The 18,838-nt window shown below is 37.9% G+C and overlaps 1 protein-coding gene across 1 annotated transcript in view; it reads left to right on the forward strand.

The window, feature by feature from the left end:
* Window positions 1-18,838, forward strand: part of Ten-a (Tenascin accessory) — a 505,103-nt gene that overhangs the window by 135,531 nt on the left and 350,734 nt on the right. Inside the window, exon 2 of the mRNA XM_064132440.1 lies at window positions 17,904-17,939. The gene's annotated coding sequence lies outside the window, so the exon portion shown is untranslated. The remainder of the gene's footprint in view (window positions 1-17,903; window positions 17,940-18,838) is intronic.

The raw sequence follows: 18,838 nt of genomic DNA on the forward strand, positions 1-18,838 counted from the left end.
GGCACAAGCGAAACTACGTTGGAGGTTAGTCGGGATCAAATGACAATTACCACCGCAGAACGCCCGGTCGGACAATGATGTATGTACCAGGTTCACGTTCAGCAAAGAGGTGATGGAACAGGCGAGAAAGGTGGAAAAGCCGAGGATAGTCGGAACAAGGAAAGGGCCAACGACAGTGAATATTCCCCGGGTACTACAAGGGAATAATGAGCGTGAGCCATATGTTAGAAACTCGAAACTCTTGGAAAACAGAAAGCACCCAGTGGAATAACCAAGACGGTGCTTGTAAACTTTGAAGATCCGGTTTATTACGCTTTTGCAAATGACACCAAATTCTTCGCTCCTCCGATCTTCCAATTCCTCTGGGATGTCTATAACGAAAGGAGCTGCGGGAGTTAATTCGATGAATATCATCAATTCAATATTGAAACCCTTTCACAAGGTATGATTGGCCCGCGGCCGTTCAAAACCAATTAATTCTCAGAACTGTCTCCGCTCTTCCAATCCATTTGCAACCCCATCTCAATTTCCATTCAAACGAAAAGCTCTTATTTACCCGGTAATTCATTTTCACATTCTCTTCATAATTCGTTATATATAGTTTTGTTGATTTTTTTTCTTTTTCTTTTTTGTGGTGACTGCTTTATTTTTCATCCCCCGGCGGCGCGGCGTCTCATACATCAAGCGCTATTCAATCAAGCTATCTTGTTCTAAGCCTGGGCTACAAACCTGCCCTAAGCACCAATCATGTCGAGTCGGCTTGATAGATGGATTCAATTCACGTTAAAGCGATGGCCCTTCGGAGATCTTGAAATTCCGATACCATGGCGCCATGCTCAGTGAACGTAAAAAGTACATAATCCCCTCCCCTCGCCCCGTTCTCCTGACATCAATCAATTCCATCGATTCGTATCGCGACGTCGCTGGTCGGAGCATAGAAATGAAATAAAAAAAATTGTTGGTATGGAGTGTGGGGTGGGCTATGGTACAAGGGGGAGAAAAATGCGGTGGTAAGCGACAGGACAGACAGAACAAGCCATGCGACGATGTGTGACATTTCCGTTTCTGGGAATTCACATTGGCATTCATGCCCTGTCACATCAGCTGATCGTTTACCACTCCGAGTTATTTCCATCCTCTTTCCTCGATACTTCTGGTTGATATCTAAAGGGAATATTAATATAATTGAATCAATTCTTCAGAGGCAAAAGGGGTTGTGGGGATACTTTTTTGAAAAGATGAAAAGGTTTGTCGTCTAGACATCCGGATAATTCAAATCCAAGACTATATTAAACTAGAGGTGACAAAGTACTTAAGGCCCATTTAGAAAGGGCAACATCATCATAAATAAACTGTTGAAATAATGATTTCATTACAATCAAATGGAATTATCAGCGTGAGGGAACATTAAGGGTGGAATTGGCATTCTGGTGGCAATCTCTAATGGCACTTAGTGGTTATGTATCGATAATTCAAATTTGAATTCTTGGGGGTCTACAATCAAGTAAACAATACGTCTAAGTCCTAACAATCTTGGTCTATCGTCTACACGTCTATCTCCTCGACTATCTCTTTCTCTCTCTCTCAATTTTTACGACACTGACTGGATGTCTTGAGGCCGATGTTCCAAAGGGACTTTTCAATTTGATCACAGTGGTAGATAATTTTTTCCGAGGAGAAATACTGACGCGCTTTCAGTCCCGGAATCCCTAACGAATTATTTTTCTTTGATGAGAAAAATTGCCGAGAGCTGGACTCGAACCGAGTTCGCTTCAACCAACTTGTTTTTGAAGTCACTCCTCTAACTCAACTCAATCTCATCTACTTCCTAATTCTAACCATGATCCCTCGACACACCCAACTCCTTCCACTCAGCCCCTTTCCCCACCACTATCAGTGGGCCCTGCTCGTCAGTATACGTCCCTGGGAAATTCCCTAGACTTGGCGAGGCGAGCCGGTAGTGGCCGGTGCGTCATCAATGCGAGTGATTACGTTTCACCTCAGTAAAGTCCTAAAACTACGTCCTAAATTCAATCCTACATCATGTCCTAATCCTACCTTAATAAAATATCGCTATAAAGCCGCCATAAACGTAGATATTTCTCTGCTATATATAGAAGGTCACTCAGACTTTCATTTTATACCGGAAAGACTTTTACCGAAAGTTTGCTGCGAAACTACAGACGTCCTCAATGGGTTCATATCAATTGCTAATTGTTCCACGAGGCTATTCCTTATTTTGACTGAGTCTTGATTACAAAGCAATTATGGTTAATGGCGAGGCGTTGGTCTTCATCCCTATATCATATCACCAACATCAACGCCATATTTATCTGCCAACCATTTGATCCGACATAACCCCTCTGGCCCTCTCACGTTATCAATCTAGCAACCATATCATGCCACCCCACCCTTCCCAACTACTCATCAATGTAATCTACTCACCTAACCATTGCATATCCATATGGCGCAAACATCACCATTGTGTATATCTGTTAAACTGGTATTGCCCGATCCACTCAGGGTAACAGCATTGAAAATGATTCCATATCTCGGTAATAACGATACACAAACGACTCCGTGATATTGACCACGATATGAGGCAATCATCAAACTTTTCATAGCCACCATTTTCTTACCCATAATAACCAAGACCACAGTGGAGTGTGATATGTTATGGTCAGTGGAGAAACTGAAAATTAACGATTCGTTACACGACCAGTATGTGAGCAATATAATGCACCAGTCCAACGCCTCCATCTTGGCAATCTCCGTTGGGGTAATTTTTTTTCCCCCTCCCATCTGACCACAAAACTTACCTACTGCTTTATCCCCGACAGAGGGTGCCAACAATATAAATGGTTTTTGCTCACTCCCTTTATCCACCAAATGTTTCCTGCGTTGTGCAGTCAGCTGGTAAATTGTTTTGAGATCGTTGATGCGTTATTTGATAACCAGACCGATGAAGAAGATGGCCATGTGCCACGATAAGTGAATAATCGATATTAATCGAGTTGAGAATATTCGAGAAATTATTGGACTGCGTTCTGCAGGAGGGAAATTAAATCGGCAATTATAAATTCAAAAGATAAGGGGGATTAACTTCATTAGCAAACAAAAGTGAATACACAAGTGAATTCAAACAATATTTCCAAATAATTGTACGAATACATGGGTGAGCACGTACAATTCACATTTCATTTTGTTTCGGGGAAATGGTAAAGGGTAACAAGATTATGAACATTAGCTCTTTCTACCGACATTCAGTTCTACTGGTGTTTCCACGTACTTTCATTCCTTTACGCGCCATCTAATTTTGTGCTGCAGAATCATTCTCGTACTTTTTTCCTAGTTGTTAACAAGACAACGGGGTCATTGGATGAGGGATATTCGGTTCTAGTTTATGTTTCACTACGCAATAATGCTGCGAGTTATACGGACATTTATTTATATAATCGTTCCATATTTTTTAGGAGACACTGGAGAGTTCAATGGCATTCAGCACCCAGAGGAAATTAGTGGAAACTAGTTGACCCGATTCGTTTGAGCGACACTACTCACGCCATTGTGTTTATATTTGCCCGGCTCTCGTTTTTTATGCTATTGGGGACAATTTGGAATTCATTTCTTTTAATGTTCTGGGAAATTTATTCATTGAAAAATTTGCTTTAAGGTGAATTACCGTTTCTTTGACTGACGCCTGACACTCGATGTCTGAATAATCGATTGAGATGCACTTTGAGATGGCACCGGGAGTGTGAATTTAATTTACATTCAATGGGGATGAGTGTTTCGTTTTCTTTGTGTTGGGTGAACGCTCAGAGAGAAAAACATTGATAATTAAATCAATAATTCCTGATATTATGAGGGGAGAGCGGATACATATATTTCGAAGGAATGACTAATGACTTATGTCGATTGTTAATGAATCGTAGACTTTCTGTCACTTGACAGTTTTCCCTTCTAGCGATTCTCGTCTGACGTAATACTACTATTAGAGTTTACATTTCCAACTATTTATTCAAAATTAATTTACAGTTGGACTGAATAGGTTTTTGTACGCTTTGTATTTCTTTTATTCTCATGTTTCCACTTGAAATTTGAAAACATTTTTTATGGGTGAAAATTCTAAGAATTTCTAAGCAAATTCTAAAAGAAGCAGGGTAAGGAGGTAAAACCCGAGTGGAACTCCTGGTCAGACCACTTTGAGGCAATGCGCAGTAGTTGACGTCAGAACTTGATCAGACATGTAACGTACCAGAAACGAATTTCCGGTCGGGCAACGGACATTTCCCCGGGTGAAATGTGAGTTACTCCCCGAATTTTTCGGAAAATTCTCCAAGCATCAGCAACAATGTTACCAAAAATTCATCTTAACAATATCCGTTTCTGCCACAACCGAGCGATTCTGATTTTATCCAGCCTGAATTTCAAAACTTCCGTAGAAAATTTCTTTTCAACCAACGATATCAGTAGCGGACTGATGAACAGAGAGAAATTCCCTGTGAATTTTGTTAAGTTTATGGGAGAATCTTATTTGGAAATGGGGAAGATAAATGAATACTAAAAGAAGGGGCTTAAACGTTATTTCTTTTATTCATTTTAAATGTCACAAGAAAGAAACTTGTACACTCTACGTTTCTCTCCAGGCGACTAAAAGCTAATCCCAAAGACCAAAAGAAAATTTGTCACATAATGAAAGAACGCTCTCCTTTCCTCCTCAGGAAATATCGTTTATGCAGAATCGTGAGTCGATTAGTTTTCGTAACAATTATTTGCAATAACTCATTAAACGCAACAATCAACCTATCTCGTTTTACCACATCACTACCGCTATATTTGGCCCAGCAAAAACTGTTTATGGTCCCAGAATGTTTCTCCCGATGAACCATTTATCATGAGGATTATGGCGATTGAATTCCACACCGAGGAATTTAATCCCCCCGATTGATGTCATGGCGGTTGTCATTAAAATTCCAATGCCACGCAGTGAAACTGGCACTGTCCATCGAGTTTGACACACTGCCACGATATCGTGTAAACGTGCCGGCTCAAGGTGCATCAAGCACCGATTCCACAGTTAAATCACTCAGTATGTCCACATGACAGAGAGAAATCCAGGTGAGGTGGCCAATGTGGCAACAGACATGGTACAAGGAGGTGGAGATTGAGACGACGTTTGTAGTCAGCACACAGGGGAGTAGAAGCTAATGAAGATGTTTGTCAATACTGGCAGCTTGCCGTATGCACTTCTGTTCACCAACACTCCGAGCTACCTATCCTTCCCCCTCTAGTTCTCTATCCGGTCTAATATAGACCTCATTCGATGTATCCATGTGTTGGATCTAATGGGCAAATTCAGGGCTGTCTGTGTGGATCGCTGAGATGTATGTACACGATCTCAGACTAAAGGGGGCCCTTGGTTATCATGGGATAGTCGACTCAACACTGAGCAAGACATCCTTCGTTAAGCTTAATATCCCGTTATAACCGAATCATGGACACCTGAGAGGTTTGGGTCGAACCTTTCTCAAAATTTATGACGAGAGAGGTGCCAATTGAGTGTGAAGCCGGCGAAGATTGTCTAGCGTCTAATCAGTTTTAATGATTACGATAATGGAAGTCAATATTGAGGTTCGAAATTACTTTGATGGATATAAAACCATCAGGGGGTTATTTTAAGGATAGCAAGCAAATAGAGATGGCTGGGGAGGTACATTCATGTTTGTCATTTTTGGGAATTCAATTGATTAGTGTTCGCTGAGCGAAACGATTATCAACCGCGAACTGTTGAAAAGGCGAAAAGTCCTTGGAATTAGATTAAAAACACAGATCACGAAAAATTATACTTATGAGACTAATTTTTGTGATAAAACTAGCCTTCGTCCCTCGTTTCACCTCCTGAAGGTCTAATTTTTACTTAAAATCTCTTTCCGTCAACGATTTCATTTTCCATGAAAAAATTACGTATCAATGGGGTGTCTTTATCGAAGAGAAACTCGAGAAATGAATGAACGTTCGAGACTTCGTCTCTTCAATTCGCAAAAAAAAATCTGAAAACGATTCCGCATTGGATTTACGGGAAATTATTCCATAATTTTTTCAGAAATATATCTCTCCATGTGATGTCGGATTTAGTATTTTCCGTGGAAATTCTCCTCTTTCATCGAAGCGTAGTTCAAATAGTTTTGATCTCGTATGTGAAAGATTACCTCAATATTTGAAGGTTTTTCCCACACGGTGACTGTATATTGGCGTCAATATAAAGCCCACAGACTCCACTGTATTACCACTGCGGATATATTCTTGTGTACGCCAGCGATCATCAATTTCAAAGTTACACAAGTAAAGTTTATTTGGAGGGCAGTGAGGAAGAAGTATGAACATATATGAGACTGGAGCGGTAGTGGTAGCTGAAAAGTCGACTATTGTGAAGTTGTTGAACCTAGACCTCTGTCTCTCTCTCTCTCCCTCTCTCCATCTCATTCCATCCCCCGCGCCACTTTCTCAATTCATAGGGTGCTTTTAGGGGTGTTGCGCGTGCCCCGTAGGCGGATGGCAGGAAATAGAGAAAGATGAAACGCGGAAAGCAAAAAGAAGTACAGAGCTATGTCTCATGCATAGTTCACTGCTTCGTGGATACATACATCAAGGAGGAATGAGAGGTCCAACGGGGACAGGTCACCTCCGGGTCGTGTGTCTATTACTTCCGGAAAATGGCTATCCCAAAGTCGTCGGCCAAATTCCAGAGTTCTCCGCCTTCGTTTCCACGAAGAAAAAGCTACAAAAAATACTCTTGTCATCAAATGTAATTCATTTTAAGATTTATTTCCTTCGTAATGGGAGGTTTGGTGGTCGATTTAACTTTCGATTGTTGATCATTCAAAATGCTGGGAAATGGAGGGGAGTTATGCTTTTAAATGGGATGGAATTTGTGGTTTGGGATTCCTTTAGTCCGATAAGAATCAACAGCTTCTTGAAATGAAGGAATTTGCATAAACTTGTTTTTCCTGATTATCTCGGCAACCTTTGTAGTTAAGTGGGAAAATAAGTTGACTCGAGTGACGGAACAGTTTGAAACATAACCGAGTGTGACTGTGAAGGCTCAAATTCCCAGTCTCGTAATAATTACAGATAATTTCCCAATAATCAATTATCATTGAGAACTCCTTGAGGGGTAATATAGTTAGGTACATGGAGGTACGTAATTTATGCTTCATTCTATCCTGGGTTCTCCAGCTTGGAAGAACATGACTCTTACGATATTGGATTGAGATTCGAAAGAGCATATGCCGCTCAAGGCGGATCAATATAGGATTCCACGATGGAATCAAGACTGCTTCCAAGCAGAGTCTCTCAGACTTGAGCTCGAATCCTGGATCGACCTTCTTTCCATCGTCAGAATGAACATTTTTCACCTGGGTAGACTGAGACTTGGATTGAACTGCAAAATGTATTCGATGTGAATCAAGTCATTGTATCAGTTTGGAATCTTTTAAGTTAGACTTCATCCGAATCTGTGATCGCCTGGTAAAAGAAATCGATTCCACTTCCTTGACTCGAACCTACCCATCGCTGGTCGCAGTGTTCGATTTCAATTACATCTTTTTTGGGTACCAGTTATTAATAATCCCGAAGATTTTCTATTCTCTGATACTTTCTATTAAGAATTAATACAAAACACTTGTACATCATGATGATGAAACCAATACCCAATACTTCAATAATTCTTTTATAATTCTTAAATCCTTAAATTACCAATTTGTCAATTTTTCTGGTAATTTTCTAACAATTAATACTGGTTATGAGGATATTGGCGTGCGTTGTCTCATAAAAAATTAAGTTCTCAGAATCCTAGGACGAACCAAATTTCATCCGATCCCCCTCTTCCGTGTGTTATTTGCCATTCCTTTCGTGCCTCCCTTCGCTCTCACAACGTTTCATCTCCAGAAAAGTTTCAAGTTGAGGAACAAAAAGAAGCGAAACAATTTATGAGAAAGATGTGCGGTCCATACCGTTCGTAGATCACCAAAGATGAAAATATAAACGGGGATAGGAGGGAGAAGGTCACAAGGGGCTGTTGAGAAATTTCTCAACCCACGATATTACATTTTTTTCAAAGCGTAGGGGCGGGGGGGGGGAGTGATACAGAGGGATATACCGAGCATCGTTTGCCTTACCAAATATAATGGTTTTTAGGACGGGATCTTCATTGGGGTGAATGTGCAGAAATTTGTTATACATTTTTTTTTCATTTCCCTCTTCACAATACGCCACTCTCACCAAACCACTTCTCCCACGGGCGCCTCTAAAAACAATTTTGCTTTAGCTGAAGTTCTGGATGAGTCTTCCACTTTGACGTCAATTCTTAAAGAAACGAAAAAAACGATGGCTTCATTTTCTGAGACGTAGGATTACCCTCAAGTACAACAAAATGTTAAAAAGTAAACATCTGGTTACAAAGTAATAGGTCTGATTGAACGAAGGTTTAGGTGCTTAAATAAAATAAATATAAATAAATAACTGTCGTTGTTGAATTATAATTCTTCAAAATAGTCCCGCTAATTTTGACGGTGGAAAATACTTGAGCGATAGAATGGCCCTGAAGTTCCCCAATGAATTGATAGAAATACTAAATAACAAAAAAATGTAGATAAAATGATGAAATTGTTAAATACAATGAATTTGCATCATATTATTTACAAAACTCAAGCCACATATACCAATACTAATAAAGTCGCTAAAGACCTTTTTGTCCATACGACTTAATAAATTAATTTTAAAAAATGGTGATTATCTTTTGAAGTAAAAAATCAACTGAAGGACTCAAAAATTATTCAGAATTTGTTGAACATTATTTCATCAATTTTAATTGAAAAATGAAATCAGTCTTTTTATCAGGTTGAGGCAAGACTCAAATCACAGCTTTGAAATTCAAGTACAAATGTTAAAAATTATCTTATGAAAATCTCAAAGTCCTACGAATAAATGGGATCAAGTTTTATTGATTTTTCCTATCGAATTTCATGAATTTTCATTTCAAAATGAGCCTAACGTTTTATTTTATGTTGGAACATTCTGGCCAAATGATCAAAAGTTTTAAACTTATAAAGCAGATAAGTTTCAGACAAACATTCCCATTCATTTGGTTAATTTCCATTATATTTTTTTACATAAAATTTTAACACTTAAATTATCAGTCGAGGGAAAACTTCTACCAGCATAAAACCAATGTAAGTCCATTCTTCAAGGGAAATTCATAAAAAGCCATTAAAAATTCATGAATAATCGATTTTATCGATGCAATAAAACCGGTAGTTATGCGTCATTCGACGCGTAAAGCCATTGCAGAGGCTTTTCATGGTGGATTTGGGTGGGCAACAAACACTTATTATTCCAACATTGGCACTAATGTACACCGGACAGGGCCAATAACACTGGCCACCTGGCTTTGCCCTATAATGCAGTCATTTCACAGGATTACGATTGATCCATATACACGACGCGTTCAGCTTACAGTCCACATTCTGCATCACATTTGCATCGTGTGTCGCAGAATCCTACTGCTGAATTCACGCCACTTGTGAACTTTGCTTCCGTTTATAGTGAAAGCCAATTCCATGGGGGAGTAGGAGAAGGGCTGAAAATGCTGTAGTACTCCAAACGCCATGGGCATATAATGGCTCGTGCCTCTAGTACACCCTCCTCATTTGAATAGAATATTGACACCGATACTAACCCTTTGATAGTATTGAAAATGTTGCAAAACAGGAGAACAGCGTTGGAAAATAATAAATTATGGGTTTTTCGAAAATGCACTGGAATATTTCTTGGATATATTTGTCCGTGTATAATATTTGTATCAACATCACATATAAATATAGATCGATTTATAATATAAGACATTTGTAAATGTGCAATGTAAACAAAGTATTTATAATCAGACATGAACGAACTTGAAGTATTTTAGTGGAATAGAATTGCTTCCACGTTGCGTCTCCCAGGCTCGATCTCCAATCCTAGATGTACCGTATCTCCATCGTCAGGATGGACATCTCTCACCTCCAAAATTATAAAAAAGCATGAAAATTCCACGGAGCTGCGCATTACTAGCTAAATTACATTAAAGACGTTAACTTCACATGCAAAATTAACTCAACTCAAATCGATTAATCACTGTGCTACAGAATTTTATCGCATGTCATCATGTTTTACCCGTACAGACCAGTTTTTCCCACTATCCCATATTATCCCACTTTTCCCTGTTAACGCTAAAAAATTTTATGTTTGTAGCAGCATGAATATGGCGCATCGTCCTGGGTCTTTATGATTTTCATTACTTTTTTATGCTCTCATATAAAAAAATAGTTTCAAAGCCGAGAGGAAAAATAATATTTATTGTCCCATGTGGTTCTTCACTTTTGCATGGTTTTCGAGAGTGGAATTTCTGATTAAAATTGTTACCGAATAGTTTCGTCATGTATATTTCATGGAACATAGCTGCTGAATAAGCAGACAGGGAGCAGTGAATCATTCCTGGCAGTCACAATTTGTCAAGCTTATTATCACTAATGATCGTCATAAACGATATAGTTCAGAAGAATGACGTGGAATACAAAGTGTCATTGATCGTTTCTTGTTACGTCTTAGCGTTATATTGAGGGTTGACAGCTTGTTAGAGAACGGTCCCGAGGGGCGTACAAACCTACCGACAACACCCACTCGCAGCGATTATTCAGACCATCCAATTTGTATCAGTACGATAAGAAAGGCATGAAAATTCTACCCTCGGGACATGTGACTCCCTCGAATTAACCGGACACACCCTAAAGGAGTACTTTTATCCCGACGATTCAACCATTATCGTTACTGTTTGTCCAGTCGTTGCGATAAGGATCGATGCTAAAAATTTCTCATCTCTCGGTTTTGTTTTGCGACGATTAAAAGTGTCTGGAATCATCCCCCGCCCCTGTGTCATTTTGCTGGTCTACCAATTGACGGGACGAAGGGTCTTTGAGCGGAGTATCGTTCCACCTTACGGCCACTAGACAATTTGTGTCTATCTTGCAGTAACTGCAACTTCGGGTATTAGCATTTACCTAGACCCCCGAAACACCCGAAAATTGTGATTGTTGCCACAAGTTGTGATTAAAGTTCCTCGCAGGACGGTAGATCCTTTGAACCTCCCTCAGAACTTTTATAGCCCATTAGAATCTCTGACAAACAACAAGAAAATGGCTGTATGCAAATCTTACATTGATCTCTTTTGCATACTCCAATTAAGAGCCATATAAATCAATCTCATCCATTCATTCTGACATTTGGGGTCATTCGAAAATGTATGAAGCACAGTAACAGAATGACACTGGTCTCAGAGCACACTCATAGAATAACTCATTTATTCCAAAGAAAATTAGTTAATTATTAACGAATGGGTCATCAGTTGAACATTAACACAGGCATATTCGTTAATGATTAACGACTGTGGGAATTGCGAGGTGAGAACTCAGTCAAATATATCATTTGTTAATAGTTAACGAATGACTAGTTGAGACAATTAATTGACTTCTTACTCACAAATAATAAAAATCATTTCAGGAGAAGTCGCGCCAGTTTTTAGGTGAATCTGTCAAGTGAAAGAGGTTAGAGTAGTAGTTGATGTCTAGTGGGGCCGACTGATTTAGATTTAGATCCTTCCTCTAGTAACTCTTTCATATCTGTGAAATGCTGATAAAAATCAATAATAATTGATCCGATTCTGGCGCATGTTCACTATTGGTTGTTTATCACACCGAGGGATGCCGCCATATTGGCTGAGATTGGTGCCAAGTAGATGGCGTATCGAACGTTTTGTGCTGAGGTACCTTGACGCTTAATTTCAGGGATTGGGAACCTCATGTAATCTCTGCTACATCACCAGAATTAGAATTCAATATATGTCGCTCATAAGCGACAATATTTTCACATTTTCGATATGCGAGTTCAGGTCATAGAACATCAATAGCCCCACGCTACAGTATTTAAACTGTAAAATAGTTTTTTTTAACTTTGACATTTATATTGGATAGTTACTGGAATGGCTTGAATTGGCAAAAATTGAAACTGCCAATTTCGTGATATCTGCGCATTTCATGGTCGCTAAAAGTTTCTGTAAAATTTTTAATAGGACGGTCTTGTTTATGGATGTGGATGGTTATGTACGAGAAATATGTTCGCTCATTGATTGCTTCGGAACGACGAGTTCGATTCAATTTATATTTTAGTGACATTCCATCACTGGGTTTTTTTTAGTAATTCGTAAACTTAGTGAAAAAATCTCAAAAGAAGTACAGACGATTGGAAATTAGTGTAGTAAAAGTGTAATTAAATTTTGAAGAAGAATTATCTCATTAATGGTGGAGTTGGAGTCAAATATTAGTCGAATGTTAATGTTCAAAGTTGGGTAACTTTTGGCAGATAAATGAAAATCAAAGAGATAATTAATCGGGAAGTTGTTGGCTCGAACTGTAATGGGCCACACCTATTTCAATTCGCCTCTTCCAGTCACACCCTGGTCTCCGATTTGATATTCTACGGTAACGGTTTCATCAATAGAAAACTGATGGTGGTATTATCGGGGGAGAAATATCATTCCTTCCTTGTTACCTTTCCTACAACATCGGCCAAACAACCTATGCATATCAAATCAAAGTTTTCCTCACCAGGAAGTTTGACCCTCGTGACTCTTGTAAACACTTGGTCAAACTTCTCGAGGGGTAATATGATCGTTTTTTACGTTTTTACAAAAATCGATACAAATTATTAAAGATCTTTTATAAAACTGATGTGTCAAATGCTTCTAATTTCAGTCCCGCGAGGACTTTCGAGTAAAAATTACCCCACCATAAAACGAAGATCTCGCAAAAAACAAAAATCCTTTGAAACTTTTGTAAAGTCCTCACAACATCGTGTGGGTAAAATATGATTTTTATTGTGATGATAACATGGTATTTTTTCTGATCTAATAAAATCGCAAATTACTATTCTAATACTTTTAGACTTCACTCATTATTTTTCCCCTTTTTTTGATTTATTGGAGTCAAACTAAGGTTTCATTTGATGAGATAAACAGTTGTAGTCACGACTTTTCGGCTATTTAGAGAATATCATTTGGGGAGAAATTAAGTTTTTAGTTTTTTCAAGAGAAAGCATTTCATAATATTCCATAGATAACTTATTAATTTCCAATGATTGATTTTTCCAATAAAACTAGGAACGATTTATTTATTGCAAATGAATAGTTCCACTATTTTAAGAACCTCATATTTTCATGTATTATATAAAAGAAAGAAAAAGACTTGAGATATCTGGAATCATTTTTATCTTTTTTATTACATCTTTTATTGCAGCATATAAAACCTTTCCTACCTTTTTCAATATTCTTTCAATATAAGAAGCCCATTTATTTTACACAACGAAAAAATCTCCTTCAATCAGATGAACCATTTACAAGATTTATTTGATCAAAAAAAGAAAGTTATTGAATAATAAATTCACTAAAAAAATTTTAAAATATTTTATAAATATTAAAAATTAAACGAGATATTGGCTAAACCTTTTCCTACATTTGCACAAAACGAGAAGTTTTAAAGCCCAATTATTATTTTTTTAATTACAGTTTATTATTTTTTTGAGTGAAAAAATCATCTGTGTAAATCCGATTGACAGGATCTCACCGCTGGCACGTCATGATAGTCAAACGGAGATATAATTCTTTTTCGATATTTTTATACTGTCCGTTATATCCTGACCCAGTTCCACTCAATTATACAGTATCGATCTTCCCATGAAAGGAAAGAACCAATTCCCGGGAATAATGTAAGAGTAATCGTGTGAAGTGATCATCCCCCGGTTGCAGGGTGTGTTCAATCTACCAGAGTCTTCTTTCCATGTGGCTCCTATGTATATTACGTATGGGCATGGATAATTAATTATGCACGTACCTGAAATTCAGTGGAGAACCGGAGGGAATATTCCATGGCTTGCGATACTCTAGAGCTCAACGGATTTGTGAACAGATACGATGAAATCCGTAGCTCATATCCCCTCCGAAGGTATATTCCCTTCATTTTTTTCAAACCACCCACGATCGATAAACAGCCACTTATTCATTCCTACCGTTCAATAATACCCTAATGTTGACAAGTGTACAGGCACCACAAACAGAAGGGGGTAGACATAACTATTACGGTGGTGGACAAATAGACGGGGGAAACTACCGTACGATGATGAATTGAAAAGTGAATGACTGGCACTTTAATATCTCGATTGAGTTTCGATGAAATTGTTATTGCACGAACCAATCCCTCGGGGCATAACTCAGTGGTTTTCGCAGAATTTTTTAATTTATTTCCTTCGTTTTATTCAGCCTCGGTTTTTTTCATATGTGCGGAGGCGAGTGTATTTGCTCATTTGAGAACGACTCGATGCGCGTCAACGTATCTACCGCTTCGTACCATTTGTCAACCCATACATATACAGCTACTGCACAAACGTATCGAATAAACAAACGGGACTAATCATTCTGGAAATTGAATAGTTGGCTCGACGACCGTTTGTTTCATTTCATTCGATTTTTGGTTTAGTTCGAGAAGCCGGACGGATGAATTCATTCACTTTTATCGAATGCAATCTTAATTTGAAAACCGGGGATTGGGGAATATTTGAATCGTGAACGTGAGTTGAATAATAGACTGCGGAGAAGAAATATTTTTAGGAAAAATTTATGATTTTTTATGCAGTATTGGACGTACGAGATGACAGGGATATCTTCTCGGAATTCATTTCTTCGGGCCAGTTATTTCCAGATCGCCCAAATGCAATTTCAGGTATCAGAATTATGTTGAGAGAGAAGATTATTGTTGTGGATGCACATCATTTGTTTTTGTCCCTTTATTTCGAGGTTTGTTTTACGTTTATCGAATGCAATCTTCATTTGAAAACGCGGGATGGAGCAATATTTGAATCGTGAGGAATGAAAATAAGTTAATGTGGTATATGTTATTCTTTATTCAAGTATATGAATTGCACTTAAAGTAAATTAAATTATACATTGACAAGAACGATATTTTTAGAAAGAATAACTTCTGATATTGTTTTGTAAATATAATCAGAACGAACTTGAAGATTATTATTCAACAAATATTTTTGGATAACAATTATTTGTATGTTGAATTATTCTGAAATATTTTAATCCAGAAAATCTAATAGTCGAAATCTCAGGAAAATAATATGGAGTTTATGGTGAAGTTCCATACAACATGGTAATTAAATCATTTAACATAACTACAATATTTAAAACTGAATTTGGATCATCTGAGAATATCTATCAATACTTGACTAAAATAAATGTGTGGATCACCGTATAAAGGAATTTTAACAAATCTTAATGGTAACGATCAAAATTTCTGGTTCAATGGGTCAATTAACGTGAAAATAACATCCTAATGTCAATATTGTTACTTGACATGATAAGCCCGATGATAACCTTCAATCTTTCAATTCACTTCCTATATTTATCGTTACTATGTATAACTTCCTTAACGATTCTCTTGTGATTCAAATTTCCAATGAAATTCTTTTCAGTGCAGAGATTACTGCATGGACTAGATTCCTTGGTAATTTATTCTACAAACATATGAGCATTTTCATTTATAAAATGAAAATTCTGGAAGTACTTCATCATGCGATTGATTCAATAATCCCAACAAGAGAGTCAAAAGCAATGCATTATATTTAGAATTTCAATTAAAAATACTGGGGTGAAGGCTTCTGAACTAATTCAACATCGAGACAATTAACTTGATGAGACGATAATTATATAAGTCTAATTACGTAATGCAAGAAATTCATTGATAATTCGCGATCCTTGAAGAACTTCGTGATTAACGAATATCAATAACCCATGCTTCGTGAACAACTCATTATAATCCACTAGAAGGCATTTATTTCGGGATGCATAAATTCCCAGAGTAATAAACGTTCACTGAACTGGCACACAAATGAGCAGATATATGCGGTAAATATTCAATTTTTTTTAACAGACTGGGTTCCATGTTTATGCATTTCTGGAAGGACAAAAATATTGTTTTATTCGGTAAAAATTCAAGTTACTTCACTGCATTTCATCCTAATCATCTCGTTAATTTTTTAGATGAATATGGAAATGTGAATGCTAACGACTTGACCGACTTAATGTTGCATAATCAAGTCTAATTGAAATTTTCATCCTGGCTAGTTACGCGAACATGACGGTGTTTTGAAATGTTGGAGTCGATTCATCGGTTGAGTTGGCTGCAAACAAGTACGAGATGGTGTGTCACTCAATGTGGTGGGATCTGGTGTACCACGCACGAGGTACTCCCTCGTTTCTCTTTATCTCTCTGTACACTGTGATGCTCTCACCAGCGAGGGTTGGGACTGATATTCGTAATTAGTTTGTTACGCAAGCCATATTGCCGGCTAATTAAATTTACTGAGTTCGGCCGTGTGTGATTAGCGCAGAACAGCGAATGAGTGAGTGAGCATGAGGGAGAAACAAAGGGATGACTGCTATTGCTCATTTCCCCTGTCTTTTTTATATCGCTGATGTTATTAAAGTAGTTCACGATTATTATGAATTTTATGATGAAACGTTTTAAGGAGATTATTTCCTCGCGAAATTAACTGATTTTTCCAAGGCACTTGGGTGGAAAATTATGGGGATTCAGTTGTAATTGCCCTTTGGGTTAGGTTCGAACAAAATACTTACTGATGGTCTCTCTTTCGGGTCAAAGGAACAATATGCTATTTACTCCAGGGACTGAGACCCGGGTCTCATCTTCTTCAGACGCGTTAATGCCTTTAGATGATCCCAATTTATTAAGGTGGAATTGGATGAGTATCAGGTTGGTTGTAATGAAATTGCCGAAGAATAAAATATTTTACGATTTATTAATTAAAATGCTTTGCAGAATTCTCCGTTTGCAAATCGGTATATATAATCTCTTTGTCAACTGCGTATATTGCTTGCCCCTACGCATGTTATGATGACAACCTCCCTTGATAATCGATGAACTCTGTTTTTAACGTTTCTTATTCTTCTTCTTGTCCTTATTCACACTCCAACTAATTTGATTTTAGAGAATTGATTTATCGTTTGACGGATTTAATCGTTTCATAGAATATTTTCGCGATTAATCCCAGGCTTTTACGGCCATAGAAGCAGATTTAAATGTATTAATTTTATCAAATTACTTTTATTGAATTTAGTCGCTAATGGGGGTTGCAGACAATTCGTTAAAAATTTAACTGAAAGTGACGTTGCTTGTCAGATGCGCTTCCTTTTATAGACCTAATACAAGGTCGTTCGTAACCGCGTGATGTGGTGATCATGTCTAGGAAAATATTTTCTAAGAATTTTCCCAGTGTTCGCTATTTTAAACTCTGGTCAGTTTGTCGCGATGTGAATAAGACTCATCGAAAAATAAATAAAAGCAACAACAAGAAAATGAAAATGTATGTCACCCTCGACAACGGCGCCCTTTCATTCGTACTTAAAACAGTCCCATATTTTCTGCAAAAAGTTGCACAATTATGAGTTTAAAACTGGAAACAATAATTCGTCGAAAATTTCTACATAAAAAATGTTTTTTTCCATTCGATGTAAAAGCGACAAAAAAAACTCGTACAATCTCCAAAAATTGTTCAACCCCCTGATTATCGCTCAACAAATAATGAAATATTCTTACTCCCTGAAAATAAAAAACAACCCCCCAAAACTGACATTCAATCCAACCATTTTGTCTATACGCCCCAATAAATCATCCCCCATCAATCACACCATCAAGTTCATTCATCAATATTTTTTCTTCACTTTGTTTCAGGACAATCGCTGATTTGTCCTCACCCAACCTTGACGGGTGAGTCTCATATCCATTTTACAAAAGCAGAAAAAAAGCCGATATCATCATTCCATATGCACATGAAAACCAACAAGGTAGAAATTCACACGTATAAAAGAGTAAAATATTACAGAGCGGAGGTGCATGTTATCTTTTGTTACGCCAGGTAGATTACACCATCCCGTCACCATGTATATTTTTCACATCCCATCGTAGACACAACGAGCTTCATATTTTTTTCAACAACTAATCCATTTTCCATTGTATCAAGCATCATTTATTTATTATTATTCTCATCCCGCATTCATGTTTATTCACATGAAAAAAAAAATGGAGCAGCGAGACAGGGAGTGATGCAACACGATCCTCCTCCCTCCCACCCACCCCCTTCAACTCTTCCTCATTCGTTGTCGACGGTAGCATACAGATGCTTCACTATCGATGCTATCTTTTGTTCTCCTCATGCATCTGTACCAGATAATACATTTTTCTTCGGTTCACATTTGTACTCACAGTTATACCTCCCTTTCCCCCCTTTTTTTCCCCCTCCCTGAATTTCACCTGTTCGCAGCCCGAAGGCTACACTGTAGCTCACAGTCCACTGTTTATCTTCAGCTGTGAGCTTTTGTGTTTGAACAATTCTCTGTCGTTTTCTGGATTCTATGGGGCACCTTCTCTATCAGTCCTTCAAGGTAAGATGCCCTACGGCGATGGCCCAACTTGTCTTCAGACTTTCACGTGAGTTTAGAGACCTTTTCTTTCTCTGTCCCTTCTGCATCGTTGCAACCCCCTCTGACCATCTATTTATTTAGTTTTTACACACAGTTTGTGGATTGCCTACAAACCAGTTGTTTAATCACCGCTCCCTTGCCCTCTGCATCGTTGATTCACTTCCTCGTACTGGACAACTGGCTCGT

The sequence above is a fragment of the Diachasmimorpha longicaudata genome, chromosome 1 (genome assembly GCF_034640455.1).
Source record: "Diachasmimorpha longicaudata isolate KC_UGA_2023 chromosome 1, iyDiaLong2, whole genome shotgun sequence".
Classification (NCBI taxonomy): domain Eukaryota; kingdom Metazoa; phylum Arthropoda; class Insecta; order Hymenoptera; family Braconidae; genus Diachasmimorpha; species Diachasmimorpha longicaudata.